Raw genomic sequence first — 23,173 nt, forward strand, 5'->3', positions numbered from 1 at the left:
ATGTTATGCATGCAATTCATTAAAAGTAGGCACACCACTATCTTGCACTGACGAAAGTATTTGAACACTTATGTTGAACGTATGAAGCATTATTTTTGAGAGCCACTTCATATAAAGTTTTTCTGGGAGGTTATAGTTCGTGATTTTGCATTTATAATGCATTTATAATGCGTCTTTTGCAGCCTGACCTGAACTGCTAGTTATTTCCCTACAATGACACTCACAATATGATTGTACTAAGTCTGAGTTAGTGAACGTACATCAAAGCGTTCTTTGGTCACATGGTTGATTACGTTGATGTTGATCATCTGTCCATCATCGTACAAGCCCGCCCTGACAATTTGATTGGTCCGAACAGTTTTTGTTCGAGCATAGTAGCGCCACAACAGAGCGAACTTCCCGTCCTGAAATGTTCTGGGCGGGGCTAAGTTCGGCTGGCACCCAAGCTATGAAAATCCACCACATGTGAACATTTCTGCAACACATGGGACTTTCGTATGAACTGACGTGTTTCAATTGGGCATATTTTTATTAGCAATTTCAATTTGCAGTGTATGAAAAATCCAAGCATTTTTCATGTATTTTCCGTAATATGTGTGTGAAAAAGTCAGCACAATAAAATACATTATGCTGTAGTAGGTTAACAAATTGCAACAAAGTTTTCTATTACACAGAAAAATACTTAAAATAAAACTAGACAGGCCACTACAACAGTTATTTACAAAGTGGTTGTTTTGATGATTATTTTGCATACAGTAAATCTCAAAAGATGAACAGATGTCAAACCATCTGTTAATCTGTGCAGGACAATGTCTCCTGGGACTCTAACAGGAAACATTACTGTCATCATCATAATATTTTATCCCTTTACAATAAACCTTTACAATTTACAAAATTATACAATACTATGTGTGTAAAACCTGTTATAGTGTGGGGGCCCCAAGTGGTTAAAGGCCCTTGGGCACAAACTTCTTTATCCAGTAGTTTAATCATAGTGTGCAGTGAAAAGCCTTTTATTATGCAAAGATGCTGTTAACATTTGTATTCCATCGTCTTGTCAGCTATACACTATATTTCCTTTAAAGTATGATGTCTGCTTACTGTAAGTACTAACAGGATTGGGAAACATTTATTCAACAGATAATCTATTTGGTTTGTGTGGATGAAACACTCTTCAAAATAGCACCCAGGTCATTTGTTTAATTGATCAAAAAGTCCTTCCTGTACATCAAAAGAGATGAGCTTAACTGAAAATGAAACAGGTTGTTTGATGTGCTTATTCAGTTTGCATTGCAGTAAAAAGCCACCCCATGTTTACATCTGTTTGTTTGTGAGCTCTCAATGAGTTTAGAAAGGATAAAGGGACTGAAAATTATTATGAATTTTTCTTTAGACATGACCACTGGCCTGAAAGCTGTTTGCTGGGTATTTACTGGGTTCTATATAAAGCACTTTATTGGTGTATGAAATGTGCTTTATAAATAAACTTGCATGTTGGTGAAGGGAGTCTGAGCTGCGATTTGGCTTTGGGTTGTATTCCATATAGTTCAACAAATATTTAGATTATAAAGTTCAATGAGCCATATCGTAGGCTAAAATTTCTCACTATAGTGCAAAATAAGCAAAACAAGCATTGGAAGTATTATACTGTATTAATATGGATTGATGCCCATTTAAATCTTTATGGTCTCGAAATATAACAATAACTTCACATGGACTCTAAGTCTATTTGTATTTATTCTTGAAGCTTTTGTTTATGAGGTTATTTAAAGCTCACATAACACTTGCTGTTTCTACTTATCTTACGTTAATCTTGAGTACCTATAGAGTATTACATCCTTCATATATCCAGATATATAGATCCAGTCTTTATCAGATTTATAAAAGACAGATCAGCTGTACCAATTTGTTCCAAAATAAGCCTGAGCCCCTAGAGGCGTACCGTCAATCATGCAATGAACACAAAACACACACAAAACATTATCCTATATCTCTGGATAACTTATGATTCACTACATGTTCCTGTCATTTACATTATATGCACCAATTGCCAACAAAATATAGACATTTGATGCAGTTTTACTTATCGCCTGTGACTCATGACCCAGCTGGGACCGCACCATTTCAACGAAATCAGTGTTAAACAAACACGCACATCTCCACTGCTCCTCCGGATAAACAAACTATCCATTGTTTCCATATGGCTGCATTCTTTGGAAAGCTGAATAAGCTTAAATACCCCTCACAAACAATAACACTTCTTTGGTGACGTTAATTCCATGTCAGCTCTCGGTTGTTGTGTGCATTCTTATTCATAAGAATACATACAGTATATATTTGTAGCAATAGCCAACAATCCATTTTATGGGTCTAAATTATAGATTTTTATGCCAAAAATTATTAGATATCAAGCAAAGATCGTGTTCTATAAAATATTTTGTAGATTTCCCACCGTAAATATATCAAACATTTATTTAACATTAGTTATACACTCTAAAAAAACAAACAGTGCTATATAGCACCAAAACTGTTGATTTGAATCGTAACCATAGAAGAACCGTTTTTAGTGCCATATAGCACCGGTGAAGCACCGGTGAAGCACCTGTGTAGAACCATATAGGTGCCATATAGCACCACTATAGCACCACATTTGGTTCTACATAGCACTATATGGTTCTACACAGGTGCTTCACCGGTGCTATATGGCACTAAAAACGGTTCTTCTATGATTACGAGCAAAGAACCACTTTTGGTGCTATATAGCACCGTTTGTTTTTAGAGTGTATGTGTTGCTAAGAACTTCATTTGGACAACTTTAAAAGCCTTTTTTTCAATAATTAGATTTTTTGCACCCTAATGCTGCGTAAAGACGCGTTAATGCGCACCTGGAGGTCTCGCTGCACAAATGAGGCGTTTAGCTCGGTAGATGCAAATCAGCCTCATTCACGTGTCTAGTTCGTGCGAATTACGTGAATTGAGCATTGCTGCGGGAAGCACGCGAGTTACAAAATCTGAACTTTGGCGGAAATCGTGCCCCGTTAACCAATCCGGAGCTTGCTCTAGTAGTGACGTGATTAAAGGAAGCGAGCAAAGTTGCAGAAGCCCCTCCCATGACACGAAATTCCACGTGAATGTCTCGAATGACTAGAATTTCACGCGCAAATGAAGCAAGTGAACTCAAAATGTTTAAGCATCCAACCACGTTCCAATAGCGCGTTATTGCCACCTCTACCACGTTTGGTGTGAATCCAGCTTGACCCCTCGTTCAGACAGCCAGCGACATTATCGCTGTGTGTCGCTTGTCTCTTTCAATGAGGCGTTTCTAAATCTGCTTGTCATAAACAAATGAGTACCATCCACGCCAGTAACTGAGGAGAGAAGGATGACGTGAACTCCACTGCTTTGTTCTCATTGGTAGTCGCTCCCGAAAGTCGCTCGACATTTGTATAAAGTTAAACTTTTCTTAACTTTCTCGCGTCGCTGGACACGCCCATACGGTCGCCAACGGTCACTGTCGCTCGTGTCGCCAGAAGTCGCCAGGTTTTCATTGAAATTAATGAGATCGCATCGCTCTGCTAATGCTTGTCGTTGGCTGTCTGAATGGGGCGTTAGATTCCAGATTTTCAAATAGTTGTATCTCGGCCAAATATTGTTCTATTGTCCTAACAAACCATACATCAGTGAAAAGCTTATTTATTCAACTTTCAAATATAATAAATTATGAATGCTTTTGTGATCCAGGGTCACATTTTATGGCTATTTGATAACAACACTACTGTATGTGCTGTTGTCTTTATTAGAGAGTCAATATTTATAAATGCTTGTTGTGTAAAATGACTAAGATGGAATGATGGATTTGTGTCTGATATGGTTCAGATTATTAGATGTGATTCATTTATATCAGCACTTTTTGAAGTGATAAAGATAAAAATGGTTTGTACTTCGTAGTCAATTAATGTATTTCTTATTTAATCTCCCAACTATAAATGGATATACTTTATATTTTGTTCTTTCAAATAACGTTTACAGTGCCTACCAATACATAATATTCTTTTGCTATACTGTATTTCTGTATTTTCTCTAATTTTTTGCAGATTATCAGATCTAAACTAATAACTAGTTTTGCTTTAGATTTAAAAAAAGAGCTGTTTAAATAAGCAAACAAGAAATAAAGATGCACATGCATTAGTGGAAAAACAATACAGTAAGCCCATGGCAAACAAGAAGGCCTGAATACATAGCGGTGAATATGGCTAACCAGACACAGGTGTGAACAATCGGGAAACAGAAACAGAGAAACTAAAAAACGCATCAGTGTTACATTATAATATGGATTATATAAATGTAATAAGATATTTTCATGCAGAAATGTTTTTGGTGGACAACTGAATCTCATTAGAACCTAAAAATCACTTGCTGTCACTAAGGTGGCACCATTTCAAAAAGTAAACATTTTTAAAGGGGAGCTACTGCCCTATGATGGCTTGGGAGGATTTTTGACAATTTTTTTCTGACAATGTGGAATTGTGGTATGCTTTTTGGAGAGTAACCTTCTTAAAGCCATTAAAAATGACTTGAAACTATTTTCTCATGAACACAATGGCAAATACCAGTGAGCTCTATCTTCTCATTAAGATATTCTATGTTTTCATTCAATTTACCATTTATCTTGATTGTCATCTATGAACTCCAGCCAACCCTGTTTAAAAGAAGGAAAATCTCTCAAACTGATTAAGCAAATGATTATTTATTTATTCATTTTGCAGCATTTTCATATCATGGGTCCATTCATTCAAGTGTCCAAAAACAATACTGTAAATTTCTCCTGAAAAGACAGTGATTGCATAAAAGTTTTAACATTTTGGTGCCCAAGGGAATTTTTAAGGCTTGCCACTCAATAATCAGTGTGATTGAAGCAGATTATTATTACAATTATGTATAAATCTAAATTTTATGGCCAGCCAAACGTTCAAACCTCTCATTCACTGACACTGCTAATGTTTATTTTTTATTTAAACCATGGTTAATTTTGTAAGGAATGTAAAAGTAGGCTAACCACATAAAAAAATACTGTATAATTAGTATTTGTTGGTACACTGTAGTAAGAATCGTAAAAAATCGTTGTGTTTTTGAACATTATCATAATAAATATTAAAGTAGCATATCTTAGAGTATTTTACTCTAGTTTATGAATTCACTATAGTTAATACTACAGAATACTAGGCTACTGTATGTGGAACTATGTACTTTAATATAGCTTACTACAGTATACTACATTTTACTAGTATAGTAAATAGTCTGCTAACATATACTACCGTGTTTTTCATATGGGTTGTGTTTTTGTTTGTGTCACAGTTGGCTGTCGCTTTCATCCTTGCAGTCCACATCACCCTCATCTGGCCCTTTAAACTTCCAGTCGGTTGGCGCGACTCCTGCGGCGGCATTTATCGGAGTGAGCTGACGTCACGAAACTTTTCCAACGGAGTGTGCGTGCGTGGATGATGAGAGGGTGTGAGCGTGGAGAACACAGCGAGTGAGTCCACCGCTCAGGACGGGTGAAGGAGTCCAATTTTCAGTAAAACCGTTCTTAAGCTCCGGAAAATAAACGCTTGGAATCGAGGCGAGACGGATCGCGGATCGTCTGTCGCATCGCTTCTTTTACAAATAGAAACTTTAAGTCTTGAAAAGTAAGTACGTCGTTTTATGAAACACGCTTTAAAGTTTCTTTTTTGCAGTTTGTTTGTCAGATTGCTTCAGCCATGGTCGACGACGCTTGTTTGTTTATGTTAACATCTATGTTGTTCGTTAATGCTATGGACGTGATTTGTGATGTTATGGACTGGAGGATGGAATGCGCGTGAGCAGGTTCATTTAGCGACATGGATGCAAGTATGCGAGCCGAAAAGTATGTCTGATCTTTTTGAGATTTAAAAAAAAATAAAATTAACAAGTTCATCGTTGTTGTTGGTTTAATAGATATGTTGTGTTTCTTACGGTTTTGCATGTGTTCAAATATGCACTTAAAGTGAAGCATATTGACAAATCTGACGATGTTGTGGCATTTGATAGATCGCGGTTCTCAAGTTTGATACATTGTGGGTCTGCGTTTAATTTTGAAATCTTGTTCAGTATCAGTCTGTCATGCTTTATGTACATGCTTGCAGTGATATTCATGTAGGTGATTTCTCTAGCTTGCTGACAGATTCCGGTTAGTTTACGTTCTCAATAGTTGTAAGCATTTTGGAGATGTAGAGTCATGCAACCATGCAACAGTCTGTTCATGCATGGATGCCTCTTGATGCCATTTTTTTAGTGTGTAATCTGCATCACACTACCTTATAAACGAGACAGATAAACAGATCAGCTTTGAGAAAAGCAAATTTATTAGTGAATCTCAGAAAGTCCACCAGTCTGATCTGCATCCTTTGTCCACTTCACTGTCTTTTGTGCAGCACAACATGTGTTGGTGTGTGATTTTCTAATACTGTATTTGCATTTGTTGAGGGTATTTAAATGGGAAGCAGAATGCATGCAGTGCATTGCTATATGTGACCTTGTCTGTGAAAACCGATCTGAAGTCTTTTTTTTTGTGATGTACTGTTTTCTATATAAAATAATCCAACATAATATAAAGTATATTGAATCTTGACTGAGTAAGGTCATGTCAAAAATTGGAATCATAGTGAAATTAATAGATGAAATCAAACTTTCATGCTCCTAATCTTATAATTAGATTATTATATAATTAGAACCCATCTGTGAAATCCAAAATGCCAAAGCTGAAACATTTTTGGTTCCCCAAATAACCTCTCAATTAAATGTAGTCTTGAAACAACATGTAATAGCAGAATTTTAGCTGTTTTTTGCAGAAACATTAGGGATACTTCTGTTACTTTTTTATTTATCCTTATATAAATTTTGCCTTTCTCCATGTAATTGAATCTAGTGAAGCAAAAAAATATTATTGCTGTATTTGGAGGTTTTCGGTTAGTGCTTTGTTCTGCTGGTATCTGTAATGAAATTTTTTCAGTGTTTTCATTTTTTTTCTTGTTTTTTTCTGTAGATTAATGTGATGTTTTCTGATCTAAACCCTCTTTTACTGTTTTTGTCTCACAAGCTGACTGAATGAGACTACAAAGCCACTTTCAATTACAAACTCTTGATATAGTTCATTGTTCAGTAGAGACGATATTCCTTTTGATTTCATTTTCATCAAAGAAGTTAAAAGGATCTTTTATGTTATAGAATACGCTTTTTAAAATGCACTCTGCAAGATAGAGTTTAAATGTGCAAGCTGTTCGTTTTCAGTGATTTGCTGATTTGGAAGTTTTATAGTTCATAGTTCCAAAAAAATGAAGGTTATCAGTGATGCTGAAATCTCTCTCTCTCTCTCTCTCTCTCTCTCTCTCTCTCTCTCTCTCTCTCTCTCTCACTCACTCACTCACTCACTCACTCACTCACTCACTCACTCACTCACTCACTCACTCACTCACTCACTCACATAGTGACTTTTGAAGCTACAACCCAATCATCACAGAAGCCTGGCAAAACAGGTTTGCTTGATTCATGAGGCTTTAAATACAGAAGACCACTTAAAATGTTGTCCTCTAAAATGTCCTTACCAGTCAGTTTTTACATGTCTCACTATATTAATCTTGCTTTTCTGCAGCTCAACTGGTAGAGCATGACACCAGCAATGTCAATATCATTGGTTCAGTTCCTTCACAAGTTTAAATGTGACTGCTGAATATATACATGTAAATGATATATCAAAATCTATTTAGTCCTGCTGTCTAAAGCCAGGAAAACACCACAAGATAATCAGGCTGAATTTGGGCCGATTTTCATTGAATTTACTAAATTTTTTAAGGTAACTGGTCGCAATCAATTTAGTAAGGTACATTTAAACAATTTTTTTTAATGTGCTTAAATAAAGTGATTGCAACCACTTACCTTAAAAAAATTGGTAAATTCAATGAATCTTTTTTTCAGTGTAGATGCGTCATGGCGCGGCACTTCTCATCCGGTGTGTGACCCCCTTATGCTGCATTCAGACCAGCCGCAGTAAAGGCGTCAAGCGCGAGTGATTTCAATGTCAAGTCAATGTAAAGATGCGTTGACACGCATCTGGAGGTCTCGCGGCGCGCATAAGGCGATTAGCGCTGAGCGGTAGACACGATTTCGCCTCATTCGCGTGAATGGTGCGGATTGAGCGTTGCCGTGACTTGAAAAATTTGAACTTTGCGGAAAAAACGCACCAAGTTAACCAATCAGGAGCTTCCTCTAGTAGTGACATGATTACAGGAAGTGAACAGAGTCGCAGAAGTCCCTCCCATGACACAAATTTCTGTGTAAATGTCTCGATGACTAGAATTTCACACACGGCTTTCACGGGCAAATGAAGCGAGTAAACTCATAAAGTTCAAGCGGCAAACTTAATGCGAATTTGACGCCTCAAACGCAGCTGGTGTAAACCCATGGTAAGAGTGTCTGAATCTGCTCGGAAGCACATCGGGGCCATCCTGGTCGCAAATTGCAAAAATTCAATCAGAAATGTGGGGGAAACTCCCAGGACAACCGCACACACACACGCTGTAGATAGCAGTGTTTCCGTTATATACATTCTACCGTGGCGGCCCGCCACGCCTAAAACATCCCCGCCACGCCTGCGGTTGTGGAAAGAAGGGATACAGCAAATGAAATCTTGCCGGATGAGCACTGTTTTGTCCTAATCCTTCACCCAAACCCAACTCTAAACACAAAATTTCACACGATTGTAGGCTGTGTTTGGATCTTATTTAGCCAGAGCCGCTGTTTTCATCCTAATAATCCTACCTCCAAATCTAATCCTAAACTTTTCGGCATTTGCTGTATCCCTTCTAGACAAAACCCACGGGGGCAGCTCGCAAAATAAAGAGCCCTACCAGACGGCTGTCTTTAAAAATAAATAAATTCCTTTCTGGATTCGCGTTGTTCACTCATTTATAAATAAATCGCCTAAAATATCAATTTCCCCCATGGGTTTAGTTTCATGCACAAATAGATTTAAATCAACATATGATGATTAGGTTACGTCTCTGTTTTGAGAAATAATAATAAAATAAATAAGCCTACACGAAATATGTTACGCTTAAATAATTATCAGATTGACAAAACTAATAAAAAAAGTATTTAAGTTTCTGTTCTTTTTTGTGACGCGCTGTAAAACCAAAGCAGCAGAAAGCATGTCATGTTTTTAATGATTTTAAATAAGCACAATGTTTTCTCCTTATTGTGAGTTTACACAAATAAAAATACAACATTTACAGTTTCTAATGTTGTTTTACTTTTATCTGTATGACAATAAATGTAGGGTAATTTTAGGTTCAAGGTCATCACGCGTATGCTGTTCACCGGCGCATATACACGGATGCACGGACACAGCGAGAAACTTTCGATTTAACATATTACGAGTTTTTTGGACATTCATTTGGAATCACTGTACTCATATAATCAACTTATCGGGCCATTAGTTATTCAGAATATAGACTATAGACGGTTTCATCGGACGCACGTGATACACGTCTGGATCCGAACATTACTTCCGGCTCGTTTTTTTAATGGTCTAACTAGTTGCTAAACTGATCTCTTGAACAAATGCCTCGTCAAAAATAACAAATGTTTTGGTTTCCTAGGTAATCTATGTGTTATTCTTTTGTTTGTTATATAAATAAACTACGTTTAAAGTACTTTGTTGTTATTTATTATTACCGGAAGTTACTGCGGACCGTGACAGCCGCTTGTTTATGTTGTTACTGCTGAAACTGTCTATAAGCGCAGCGTGCTGCTGACCGCTCAACTGTCAATCTTCCATTCTTCAGATCGACACTCACAAAGTTTCACATTTAATGACGAGATATTTGTCCAAAAAAGGCTAAATACTGAATACTACTCATATGGAAATGCAAGACATTAATACTGCCCTCCAAAGGCTAAGTGCAGTATCTACGCAAACACTGAAACTGAGAAAAATGGCTTTAAAGTTTTTTACACCAGCCAGTCAAACATGTTATTGCAATTTTGGCACACACATTTCTCTGAAATGGGACAAAATTTAACCAGGAGACTTTGTCACAAGACACAACAGATCTCACAAAGCCCATTTTAACCCTTAACTCAATTTTGACCAAATGCGTAGTTACTGCGCTTTTGCTTTGTAGGGCAGAATAGTCAAATCTGTTTGTAAGGAAACTTACATTATTCCCGTGGGAGAAGGACGTAATAAAAACTTGAGGCAGACGGTGAGACTGTTTCATCTGTTTTAGACAGCAGGGTTGGGGTACCCGCGGGTGAAACGCATTTGATGTAACGGGTGTAATAATATTAATGTGTCATTTGCGTTGTAGATGCAGGTCGGGACTCAATAAACAAGAGTTAACTGTGGGTCTAACATCCAAGACCAAAATTCGACTCGATTCCGATAGGTAACAGTTTTTAAAGGCCTTGTGTTTAAGCTCTGTCTGAAGACCCTTTATATTTAACTGCGCGATTTGCGGTGTGACCGGGTCGGGGTCTTTATGTCAGACGGGCCGAGTGTGGACTAAATTGCTGCTGATGTCGGATAACTGGTCGGGTGTTCTGTCAATCACTGCGGAGCGGATTATCATACAGGACTGTGCGTGATTTTGCAACAGCTCTGTAATGCTAAACACGAGCATGAACTTGCACACTACATTAAAACTACAATGAAAGATCCATACGAAGCTATAAAACCTATTTTTTTAAGAAAATACAGTTTAGATCAAACATAAAGCAATATGCTATGAATATAAGGAAAAGTAAATGACAGCATGAATATAATAAAAAATACATGTTAGTTTACTGTAGCCTATATTCTACATTTAAAAAAATAATGTACATTTTTAATCATCATGGGCGCCCCCTGCTACCACAGTTGAAAAAAATCCTAGAGGAAACACTGAGATAGTCACTTAATACGAAACGTTACCCAATCAGAAAGAAAGCTAATGAAAGATTAAATCATAAAAACTACATGGCGCAGCAGGCACAGGCCAAAGTGAGATGGATATCAGAGATGTAAAAAAGCAGTCCATTGTATTAATGCCATTTCTTTATGCCCGTTGTTCGCCATGTCTGTTTACTGTGAAGTCACGTTTGGCCACAAGAAACATTGCAAGATCTCTGCGAGATTTCCTGTGTTCTCAGTCAAGACTTGCGTTGTTTGTGAAGTTAATCTGCTGGTGCGTTGTGTTGTCTTGACCACATAGTGGCACAACACACACTATAGGAACAAATGTGTAAAATAGTCGATTTTTTTTATCTTGGTGTGGCCCTAGCTTAAGGTGGAAATTATATTAACCCTTTAGACACCATACAGTATTATTTGTTAGCAGGCCTAACACATATTTTAGCACACAACAGCAACATTGTAATTTCATTTTGTTGGTCTTTCTCTCTTGTTGTTCCTCTTCCATGAAAAATGTTGAATCCATGCTTTTAGCGGTAATATCTTACTGGAATAAAGAGTTCTTGTCAAAACCATTGTCATCCATTGGATACTGTGCTCTTGATTTCTCATGATTTAAACTCATGAGTGGGTTGAAAAGCATAATCGGACCCATTTTCATTTCTGTCCTCACTAACTATAAAAAAACTCTTTCATCTGTCTTCTGAAAGAACTGCAGCAAATTGCAAATGAGATCTTGGACCACATACTGTATATGTATGTGACCTAATTACTGGTACAGACAGTGAATTGTTTGAATATAATGGTTCTGTCATGAGTATCATGAGTTTTTTTTAAACTTTATAGGATTATTCATTGCTGATTTTATAACTTTGTTGCTTATTGCTTCTTAAATGATTTGATTTGCAGTTCTCTACAAGACCATAATAGAGAAAACAATAAACTAAAATTGCAACTAAGCATAAATCTGTCATGTCTGTAAAATTATCCTAATCAACACTGAGCATTATTTGCTATAGGAGAATACACAGACTAACACTATTTTCTTCATCAGAGCATTTCAGCGTTATGGATGTGACATTTAAATTAAAACATAATTTCTCAGAGAATTTATTTATTACCAATATACTGAACCATCTGTTTATATTTTCTTAAAACCCTGTCCAGACATTAGAAAAATATTAGTCTATACTTGTGTTTTCTATTTTATAATGAAAAATATTCATGTTTTATGGATGTACATATTTGTACATATTTCGTATTGATTCATACGACCACATTCGTAAGTTTTGGTACGATTTGCCTTGACCCCTGTGACGTTGGGGTTCGGTTTCCAGTTGTAAAAAACACATTATTTCCCACATACCGTACATTTTTGTAGCTCCAGATATATTGCTTTCCTGAAATGCTCTGATTTTGTACAAAGCTCATCGATCTGAAAAAACCTGTGTCCCTGATTGGCCAGCTAATCTGTATGTGGTGATTGGTCTGAATACCTCTGACGTCAGCCGGAAACGTGACGCTCCTTACCATGTTTGAAAGATTCGCTCACAATGCAATGCTGACAGGAGTTAATTTCCAGGCTGTGAATCCAAGCGGGAGGAATTATGATAATGTCGTTCTTGTCTACATCATCTATCACAGGAAGTAAACTGTTGCCTACAATCTGTGTGTTTGATGTAGTCCAAGAAAAGAGATTTATTTTGGAAACGATAACTTGTGTCATCGTTTACTTTGGGGTTTGTACTTTTTGCATATCGTTAACATGTACTAATTAAGCAATATCGCTCGAGTAGGAGTGTGATATAGCTCTATTAGCTATATCACACTCGGCCTACGGCCTCGTGCCTCTGGCCTACGGCCTCGTGCCTCTGGCCTAATCACAGCCGTGATGATATAGAGCTATATCACACGACTCCGAGAGCGATATTGCTTTTATACAACAGTTCGACGGCACACGTTTGAAAAACGAAAACTAGAAAACAACAACGGAGTTATTTTAAAAGCCTCTTTGTTTGAGAACTACTTCTTCCGCCACGGATTTGAGGGCTGCCAGAATGACAGGTAACACTTTCGGCTGCTTTGAATCTCATAATAACTCAATGGACGGATAGGCGTTTCTTTATATTAACGTTTTTTGGTCACAAAGTGTAGTTTTAAGATTAGTTCAGTCGAGAATATATATTTATAATTTTTAAATCTACAGTCGATTAGTAAAGATAGCGCCTGTTTGAACGTTTGCTTAGTGAGATTCGGTACGTATGAGAACCAAAGCATGAGCGGACGTCAGTGTTGACTCGCCCCGCTGACCACCGCCCTCTCTGGGCTACATCTCTGACAGGGATTCCCTGGCTCTGATATTCACCTTGTTTGTTTTTGATGGTCAAAATGAGATCAAATCAGCAGTATTTGGTGTCATGATAAAACTATTACTTGTTTTCTTATTCATATTTAGTGTCTTTTGTGTTGTTATTGTTTTGGCGCGAGGTAAAAGTTAATAAAACTATACTTATATAATGTTACTATTGGTTTCCCATTTACTCTTAACGCGATACGAGCACTCGATTATTATTATTAAACTTTGTTCTTGTCAGTACTATATGCTGCTGCTTATAAATATACCAGTGGCGATATTCTCATAACATGTTTTAATAGTCACGTCACGATTAAATAAATGATCAATGTCCACATTTAAAAGCTGCAGTGCTTACCTGCAGTTCCACGGTGTTTTCGCATTCTGATAAGAGATATAGCTCCAGAAGAAAAACCGAGTGTTTACATTCCTCTTTCCAAGTGTCCACACGATGTGACAAGACATTAATCCCATTAAGTTTAACGTAACATCCAAGAGCGCTGATCTTTAACGGAATAATAACTTCCGATTGGGATTCACCGACTGATTTACGAGCTAGTAAACTAATAAGACACACGGAGAGTGTTTAAAAACAGCGCGTCTGTGTTTTTCCATTCAGAGATGAGCCTGTTTAGGACCTCCATTCACTAGGTGGTGGAATGATATGAAAGGTGAAGCGGTTACTGTGCCGTTATCAGTACAATATCGCATAGCTCTTAGTAGGGGTGTCAACAATAATCGATTCGGCAATGCATCGCAATGCGCGCATGCACGATTCAGCATCGATGCAGCAAAGTGCCATAATCGATTATGTCACTGTTTATTTTCTGGCCTCGAATGGACAATAAAGTTGTGAAGTTTCAATTACTTCCGGGAGCATAACAACAACAATCAAGATGAGAGATGACAGTGATAGACGGGTAAATAAAAACGCACCCTTTTCAATGGAAAGTGGACATATAGGCACATTCCGGATTCTACGAAGCTAATGGGAAACTAGACAAGACTTACGCTGTGTGTAAATTCTCATCTCAGGTATATAAGTGTCATTGTCTTAAAGCTGTTAAGCTTCCGTTTTTGTTGAGAATAGTTGCACTTGACTGATTAAAAATTTGCCTTGTTGTGTACAGTAGAATTCTGATGCATCGCAATGCATCTTAGAATCGAATTGAATTGAATTCCGGTGAATCGTAATTGAATCGAATTGTGAGGGCAGTGCCAATGCACACCCCTAGCTCTTAGCCAATCAGATTCGAGAACCACAAAGAACTGTTGTATAATACACACTAACACACCAAAGAAAATGTAAAATCGTGAATCGGACGATAGTTGCTCTTTAAAGGATTGGTTCATCTTAAAAATTGCCTCATGCTATTGTAAATCCAAATATATCTATATATCACAAGATATATTTAGTCACAAGACTCTCAAGAACCAATGGGAATTGATGTCAAACCTGATTTGACACGTCCAAAGGTGTTATATTTGATTTGAGTGTGACTGAGGAGAGCAGAAGAAGAACTACTGAGGAGTCATACTGTATCTGTATTAAACTTAATATAAAGTTACCTTATTCACTTTTATGGTGCTATTTTTAATTACTTCTAATATCCTACCTTGAAAATTCACCACGTGTTCCAAAAAAATATATAGGCAAATGGGTTTGCAAAGACACAAGGCTGAAAACTACCTACTCCCTAATGCCGGAGGTGAATAGTTTTTATTTATGGTCCCTATTACATCTTTTGGACATTTATTGCATTTCTTAAACTCTATGACAAACAGTTGTTTACACAGCTACTGTTCCATAAATCTATCATATCTTAATTAGGTTGTTACCTTTGCTGACCTGAGAGGAAATGCAATCCTTGGGAGAAACTGAATATTTATACTTGGTTAAGCATTATGGTCACTGAAGTGTTTTAATGTATTCCTACTGTTCTGGCCCTTACCAAATGACTATAGGGTTGAAGTTCGTATCCTGCAGCGTTTGGTTGTACTTCTGGCTCTCATGCATCTCGGGTGGGCATAAGACAGCTCATGGGATATAAATCTTATTAGATTTGTGGCTTCTAGGTACAGCCACTGTTTGAAGATTTACCCTTGAGCTGACTACAATTGGTTTGTTTATTCAGTGGTACATCAATGTTTCTTGAAATACTGCGTGTATAAAAAGTATTGCTTTTTCAGTTTAATATACATTTGTTTTTTAGTTAAAAAATAGGATCAGACATTTCCTGTCTGTGTTATTTCTTGTTACTCAGGACACAGGAGGAGTGTTTTGGAGTGAATTGAGCATGCAAGATTATGTTTGTAAATCTTTCTTCTTTCATTGACTTTCCACCTGAGTTGGCAAGCGTTATTTTTGTTGACATTTCAAAGTGGAGCTAAGCCGTTGCCAGCAGTCTGCCATTGACCTTATAATCGTGAATGAAAAGACAGTGGCAGTGCTCTTCATTTGAGTGCATTTCTACAATTAACTTTAGATCTTGTTTGTTTAAAATGTGCTTTCTCCCCTCTATTTTAAAGGACAGAAATGTCTTAATTGTTTATAATTTCTTAATTAAGTTTATGAATGACTTTTACATTAGTTTTGTCATTCCATGCCTGTATTTTTACTCAAAGGATAACACCACTGTTTTTCAATATTTTACTATGTTCTTACCTCACCTTAGACAAATTAATACATACCTATCTGTTTTCAATGCGTGCACTTAATCTTTGTACAGCACATCGTGAGTGTATTAGCATTTAGCAACCCCCAATCATTCCTTAGGATCCAAACAGGGATTAATTTAGAAGCAACCAAACACTAGGCTTGGGAATCGAGAACCGATTGGAACCGGGCCTAGCTTTGCGATTTTCCCGGAATCGTTCAAAAGTTAAACTTTCGATTCCTAGTTTCGATTCACAGTCCGCCGACCGGAAAAAGAAACCGCTGAACACCAATGAAGAAGCGTCTGTTTCGTGCATAGGCACGTCGAACGTAATAAAGCACCTCGTTCATTGAGTAGAAATAAATGTGTGCCCCGTCTTTGACGCGCTGCGCCGACCGTCCTCCGCTGCCTCTTCCTCTGTCTCTGACCCCCAGCTTGGCACCGCAGTGACTGCACTGCAGTCCGTATCAAGTAAGTAAAACAATACATATACAATGAGGGCTCGCTAAATTTCAAAATCCCTGGTAGAAAAAAGAAACGCTAAAACAATGTTAGTCTTTGAAAACAAAAGGACTTACTATTTTTAAATTACTTGATTTCGCGCTTTTTGCTGAGCACAAGAACAAGCGCGTACTTGTGAAGAGCGGACCCGGAATGCAGAGGAGCGCGCATCTCAGACGTGAACACGAAAGGAATAATGGGTTTAATTATGCTTTCAGTTTCACTTATTGTTACGTGAGGATAGTAATGACTGACAAGACGACGGCGTACATACTACCTAACAAAATCTGAGAGAATGCAAAAACATTAAAATATTTTTCCTATGATAGCCCGACGGGCAGAGCGAAGATGCATTTTGGTAACCCGACAGGAATTCGCAATAGCCCCGGGACGTCGGGCTAGCGATTTTGCGAGCCCTGAAAAGAATGCCTGGAGCCAACATTGAGCTAACAAATTAGCCCATGTATTTTTTCATAGACAATTTACGAGCTAAGAGTGCGAATGTTAGTTAGCCCATCAATGGGAGCACAGTAACATGTTCAAGTACCTGCAGCAGCATCATACACTCATGTGTAAATGTCTTTTAATGAGGTTTTCAAAAATAAAGCTCTCTTGAGGAAAGTGTACCCCTGTAAAAATATATTCATAATTTATAATATTTATATTCAAGTTCATAGATTTGATATTTAGTTGAAAACAGCCATGTGAGAAATGGATAGTAAAGTTCAATAAAAGTCAAAAGTTTATAAAATTTAAATTGATGGAGAAGGTCATACTATTTCCTTCAGAAAGACCATTGGTCAGCTAGCTCATTTAAAATATACTAAACATTTTTGACCCTGCCTCTTAAAAGAATCGGAATCGAGAATCGAAACAAGGAATCGGAATTGGAATCGGAATCGTTCAAATTCAAACGATACCCAACCCTACCAAACACGTCCATGTTTTAAGGACTGTTACATGAGTAGTTGCATGAGTAAGTATGCATTTTCTGCATAAATCTATTGAATCAATATAAAAGTTATTTTTTAAATATCGAAGTAAGTTGATCAATATGATCCACATATGGTGCGCTGTGATTAATTGACACTGTGCTTGTAAACCAAGAGTGCGTGCGCAACATTACGCACAGTGCGTAGTCTAAACATTATCGATGACTTATCGAATTGTCATTTCAGTTTTATCGGGAAATTTTATATCGGTAAAATTATCATTATTGAATTATCGCCCAGCACTATTGACATCTGTTGCAGGCGTTCAGAGTGTAACGACAGTCAGTTACAGTTTACATTTCACAGTTTCTTGTCCGAATTTAAGATTACATTTTAATTTGTTTATTAAAATCAGCTTCTGGTCTCCTTCTCTGTGTATAGCAGCGTTAGCAACATTGCTATGCTAATCTTGCAGGCTTCCCTGAAGAGGGTCTTTGCTTTCAGTATGCTAACCGTATTTGCATTTTCTGTATCGGACCCCATCAGATCCACTGCGGATGCCATTTCGTTACGTTCGCTGCCAGCCTCGTCTCGCATGATGTTATGAAGCCCAGGTTTGTGTTTGGCATCGAGCATTGTTGTGATCATGGCTAGTTTAACTTCTGAGCCTCGCTTCCTTTTTTCCCCCGGCTGTATGTGTTTTGCGCAGGTGCCGCACACACGTGCATGATCTTGCTTATTCAACAATCGTTAAGTTTTAGAGATTTAATTTTTATCGACAATTAATCGAAGATCGATTATTTGTTAACATCCCTACTTACGATCCAAACAGGAATGAATTTAGAAGCCACCAAACACTTCCATGTTTTTCCTATTTAAAGACTGTTACATGAGTATTTACACGAGTATGTATGCATATTCTGCATAAATCTATTGAATCAATATAAAAGTTTTTTTTTCTTAAATAACAAAGTAAGCTGATCGACATATGATCCACATATGGTGCGCAGTGATTTGTTGAGCGGATGTATTGCGTTTTGCAGAGAAGGAAGACTGGCGTTTGTCGCGGTTTGGAAAAAAGGGAGAATTGATGAAAGAATAACACTTCGGATATCCGATTTTGCATAAAATGAAGAATTGACATTTAAATACTGTCCAGATACAATGCTGATTTTGGCTGTAACTCGGCTCCGCTGCGTTACGGCTCCGTACTCCGCCGTCCACCAATACCCACCAGTATTTGTTGCAGAGCGGCTGCGTGCTGAACTGACGAGGACCCATGAGGTCTCGCAAATTCATGTGATGATCGCGCGATACCTAGTTCTGTCTCTGCCCATTATGCCTTTGAATTATGACGTTTTTACAAACCAGCCCAGATCACAACACGAGATCTCGCGTAGACAGAGCAGTACATCAAATCCATCCAAAATTTAAAAAATAAGAAGGCAGCTAAAACATTTATTTATGCTCTATCTTTAATGTATTTATTTGAAACTCCCTCTGGCTCTGTTCTTGTCTATTATTAGTTGTTTCTGTATTAATTACTTTATTTGTGTGTGTGTGTGTGTGTGTGTGTGTGTGTGTGTGTGTGTGTGTGTGTGTGTGTGTGTGTGTGTGTTTGTAATGTTTGTATTGCAAAGATTTAATAAAAAAAAAACACGAGTTCTCGCGAATTCAGGTATGATCAAGCAATAAAGTCATGGCTCCGCCCTACGGAGCTGTCCGGCATCCGTCAAAAATAGAAGCTCTGCGTATTTGTGCCGGAGGCCTGCGGATGGCCGGAGCTGTGACGGATTCGGAGCGCAGTCAGTGGAAATAGACACATTGACTTGAATGGAAACCGATTGACTCCGCAGCCGTTCCGCAGCGGATCCGCAGCCTTTCCGCAGTCGGTGGAAATTGGGGGTAATGTTTTTAAAAAAATGAAGTTTATTGCGTTTTGGTAACTTTCTTTACCTTACTCCTTGCTTTATAAAAGTGCCTTATTCCTAGCACTTTCACAGCATCATCAAGCCTATACTTTTGTTGTTTTGCGACCAATGCCTTTGTATTTTGCATTGTTTTCTCCTAATTAACCAATGTGTTTGCTGTTTGCAGCATCTTTCCCATTGCAACACATCTAATCCCAAGATCTCAGAAAGATCTCTCCACTGCACCTTTGGTCTGTTTATCTAATTACCATGATTTAAAGTTATTTATGTGGCGGCCTAATCAGTGTGCCAAACTCTTCCCGAGCTAGACCCATAAAAATCATTCTCATTCAACCCAATGAGATTTATTTTTCTTCATTACAGAGCTTGTCGCCATTGGGATGCGATTTGCACTGATTTTATGCAGCCGTTGATAGCTAGTCCTGAGTTGTCAACATTAAGCAATTTACCTTTGCTCTTCTAATGTGACAAAGCGATGATGTCATTCCACAGAAGCTGTTTTTTGTGCTGCAGGTGTTCCTTTATCTATCCGATCTTTAATGTGTTATATTGATTCAGACTGTTTTATGATATAAGCCAAATTTACAGCGTATTTACTGCGTCCTGCTAGATGATCAAAATCTCCCAAGTGCCTTTCATACCACGAAAAGCGTTTTGTGACACATCACAGCCCTCTATCTCTAGAAGGACCTGCGATTACCTGTAATTATTCACATCTGTTAAATGACTCTAGATAATTCGCACACCACTGTGAATCGTACTTCACTATCACATTTTTCGAAACAGTAAAACCATTATCATGTATAATGTCATGCTTTTGCAGTAAAAAGGCAGGAGCCTCATTTATACAAAGCCTGTGTGATCAGATTTCCACCTAAATTACATGCATTTATTTTATGGGATTTGTCTGGCATTATATCTGAGCTCTGTATGTTTTTATGCATTTGCCAACTTTCCATTTACTCAAATGGAATATTTGTTTATATGTGTGCATGTAAGAAAGTAATGATAATGTGCATTTAAAATAAATGGATTCATGAATTATAGAAAATGTAATATATGAAATATGACAAGCACTATGCTATGTATGAATGAATAGGTTCTTGTGCTTTAATTTCATTCTGTCTCATTGATAAATAGTATTTGTATATGCATGCACAATGCACATTTTTCATGCAAAAAGACACTGTATTAATTATTTGTAAGAACATTCAGGAACAGGTACATTCATGGTTTAAATCATTTTACATGGCTCTTTATTAATGAGGGCACTGCTTCTTAAAAAGCACCATTGAGTTATGCAAAATGCATTGCACTTGAAGTTCGGTATTAATTTTCTAATGGTTAAAAGGGGTGATATGCACACACAGAGGTTTCAATTTACATTTTTGAAAATGCCTTTTTAAATTGATCTTTTTTGCATGAGCAAGCACACTCTTTCATTGCAGAGTTGATGAAGGTTAGGTTGATGAGTACAGAAATCAAATATGTGAAACAATCTGCATTAGTTATTTGAATTGTACTTTATTTTTTAGCAATGCAGAAACTGTGCACAGTTAGGGTAAATCATAGACACGATGTTAAAAATGGATAGGGCAAAATAGTATGGAGATTTTGACCTCAGGGGATGGATTATTGAAACCCTGTTCTTCAGTGACAGGTGAGGTATACTGTGCATCTTTTTGTACTTATGGAGTGGCAAGTTGAAATGCAGTGTATAAAAATAGACTACATGTCACAGAATGAACAGTTTACCCACCAAGAAAAATGCTTTTTCTGAGGTTGTGTTGTTTCAAACATTCATGAGTTTTGTTTTTAACAAAAATGTAACATTTTTTAATTTAATTGCACTGACTGGAAAGTGGCCTAATCATGCTTTTCAAAAGAGAAAAGAGCATCATAGACGTAGTCCAATACCATGTGTGCACTTTATTTTGAGTCTCCTTAAGCCATACAATTGCTTTGTTTGTGGGAAATGGACCATAATTTTAGGCATTATATTCACTGAAATCCACCCTGCTTTTATGGTGCTTCTGGCTTCTTTCTAAGCTTAAATACATTCATGCATTGTACAGTAATTGCTTTAAAACACAACCACAGCGTTTCAAATTTTTCAAATTTCTGCATTTTGTTTTCCACAAAAGAAGAATGTCATACTGGTGTGAAAAAGTGAGTAAATGATAAGAAAATTGCTGCATGTGAGTGTTGCCAGAATCTATCCTTTCCCAACATAAGAAAATAGTCATGGCTGATCTAACATATATCTAGTGTTGGCTGTTGCTAATATATATATTTTTTTCTTGAAAATTTGCTTTGCATGAGATGGGTTAATTGAACATTTATTTTGCTGTGTTGACATCTTTATCCTGAAGTAACCCAAACATGGCAGACCAACTTATGGCGCTTTTCCATTGCATAGTACCCCACGGTTTGGTTTAGTTTGGGTCGGGTCAGCTTACTTTTGGAAGCTTTTCCATTGGGATCACTTCGTAGTACCCGATACTTTTTTTCGTACCACCTCGGTTGGGGTTCCAAGCGACCCGAGCTGATACCAAACGTGACGCGTAAACACTGTAGTTCACTGATTGGTCTGAGAGAATCGTCATCGGCGCCGTCATCCTATTATGTAAAATATTAGCTTTAGCTTGCTGCTGCGCTGTCTCGAGCAAACATGTTGTCATCTGTGCTCTGTTTTAAGTTTCCAAACACCCTTTTAGCGATTAAAAATCCACAGGTTGTGAATCAGGAACACATAAAAGTTTTTTTCCAGACTTGCAGTTTGTGGCGGCACATTCGCGACGTGCACGTCAGTATTATTTATGCTTTAATGCAACTTCATTGAGGCTCAGCGGAGCGCCGTCGACAGACGCCACGAGTGTTTGTACAGAAACTGTTATGTGAGACAGAGGTAGTTATAAACGCGATGTGCAAAGTAAACTTCTATTTGTGGTGGCCAATTTTAATTTTGTGGCGGCACATTCGCGACGTGCACGTCAGTATTATTTATGCTTTAATGCAACTTCATTGAGGCTCAGCGGAGCCCCGTCGACAGACGCCACGAGTGTTTGAACAGAAACTGTCATGTGAGACAGAGGTAGTATTAAACGCGATGTGCAAAGTAAACATCTATTTGTGGTGGCCAATTTTAATTTTGTGGCGGACTAATAAATAAATGTATGGGAATGTACAGGACGCTCTCTCTTGTATGATGTCACAGCCGTATGCAGCGCAAATATAACGACACGCCTATAATTCCTCCCACTGCGAAGTGATACTAAACTCAATGGAAAAGCTAACCACGCCAAAGTGAGGTGAGCTGACCCGACCCAAACCAAACCAAACCGTGGGGTACTATGCAATGGAAAAGCGCCATAATGGATTATGTACTACTTACAGTAAACCTCATTCACACAGCACTTTGGTCCCAGAAAATACTCGTAAAATTGGCAGACAAGCTTCTGTGAAAAGAGGACCTAGTAACATTGCCGTAAGATACCCGGAAAGCCCTTTATGTGAATGAGACGCAGAAACAATGCCATAAGGGATTTACATTCAGATCAACATACACAACGAGAAATGTCTGCATACTGGACTGAAGCAGAGATCAGGGAGCTCATCACTATCCATGCTGAAGCTGAGATCATTCACTAGCATACGAGAACAATGCGTTATGCGGTCTTTTAGTCTTATCATAAATTAAAATGTACGTGAGTGGTTTATGGAGAGAGAAATAACAGATAATAAGCAAACTTCAGACATTGTGGAAATACCAAGTGCAGGCAGGGCCGGCTCTAGCCCTTTGGTTGCCCTGGGTGAGATTGACTTTTGCGCCC

The 23,173-nt window shown here is 37.7% G+C and overlaps 1 protein-coding gene across 7 annotated transcripts in view; it reads left to right on the forward strand.

The window, feature by feature from the left end:
* Positions 1–5,395: 5,395 nt before the first annotated feature.
* The window catches only part of gulp1a (GULP PTB domain containing engulfment adaptor 1a), a 97,506-nt gene continuing 79,728 nt past the window's right edge, over positions 5,396–23,173 (forward strand). Inside the window, exon 1 of one of the 7 annotated variants that reach the window (XM_055215012.2) lies at positions 5,396–5,687. The gene's annotated coding sequence lies outside the window, so the exon portion shown is untranslated. The remainder of the gene's footprint in view (positions 5,688–23,173) is intronic. The other 6 variants (XM_073854656.1, XM_073854653.1, XM_055215009.2 and 3 more) reach the window with 6 other exon arrangements.

This window comes from Misgurnus anguillicaudatus, chromosome 17 (genome assembly GCF_027580225.2).
Source record: "Misgurnus anguillicaudatus chromosome 17, ASM2758022v2, whole genome shotgun sequence".
In the NCBI taxonomy this organism is placed as follows: domain Eukaryota; kingdom Metazoa; phylum Chordata; class Actinopteri; order Cypriniformes; family Cobitidae; genus Misgurnus; species Misgurnus anguillicaudatus.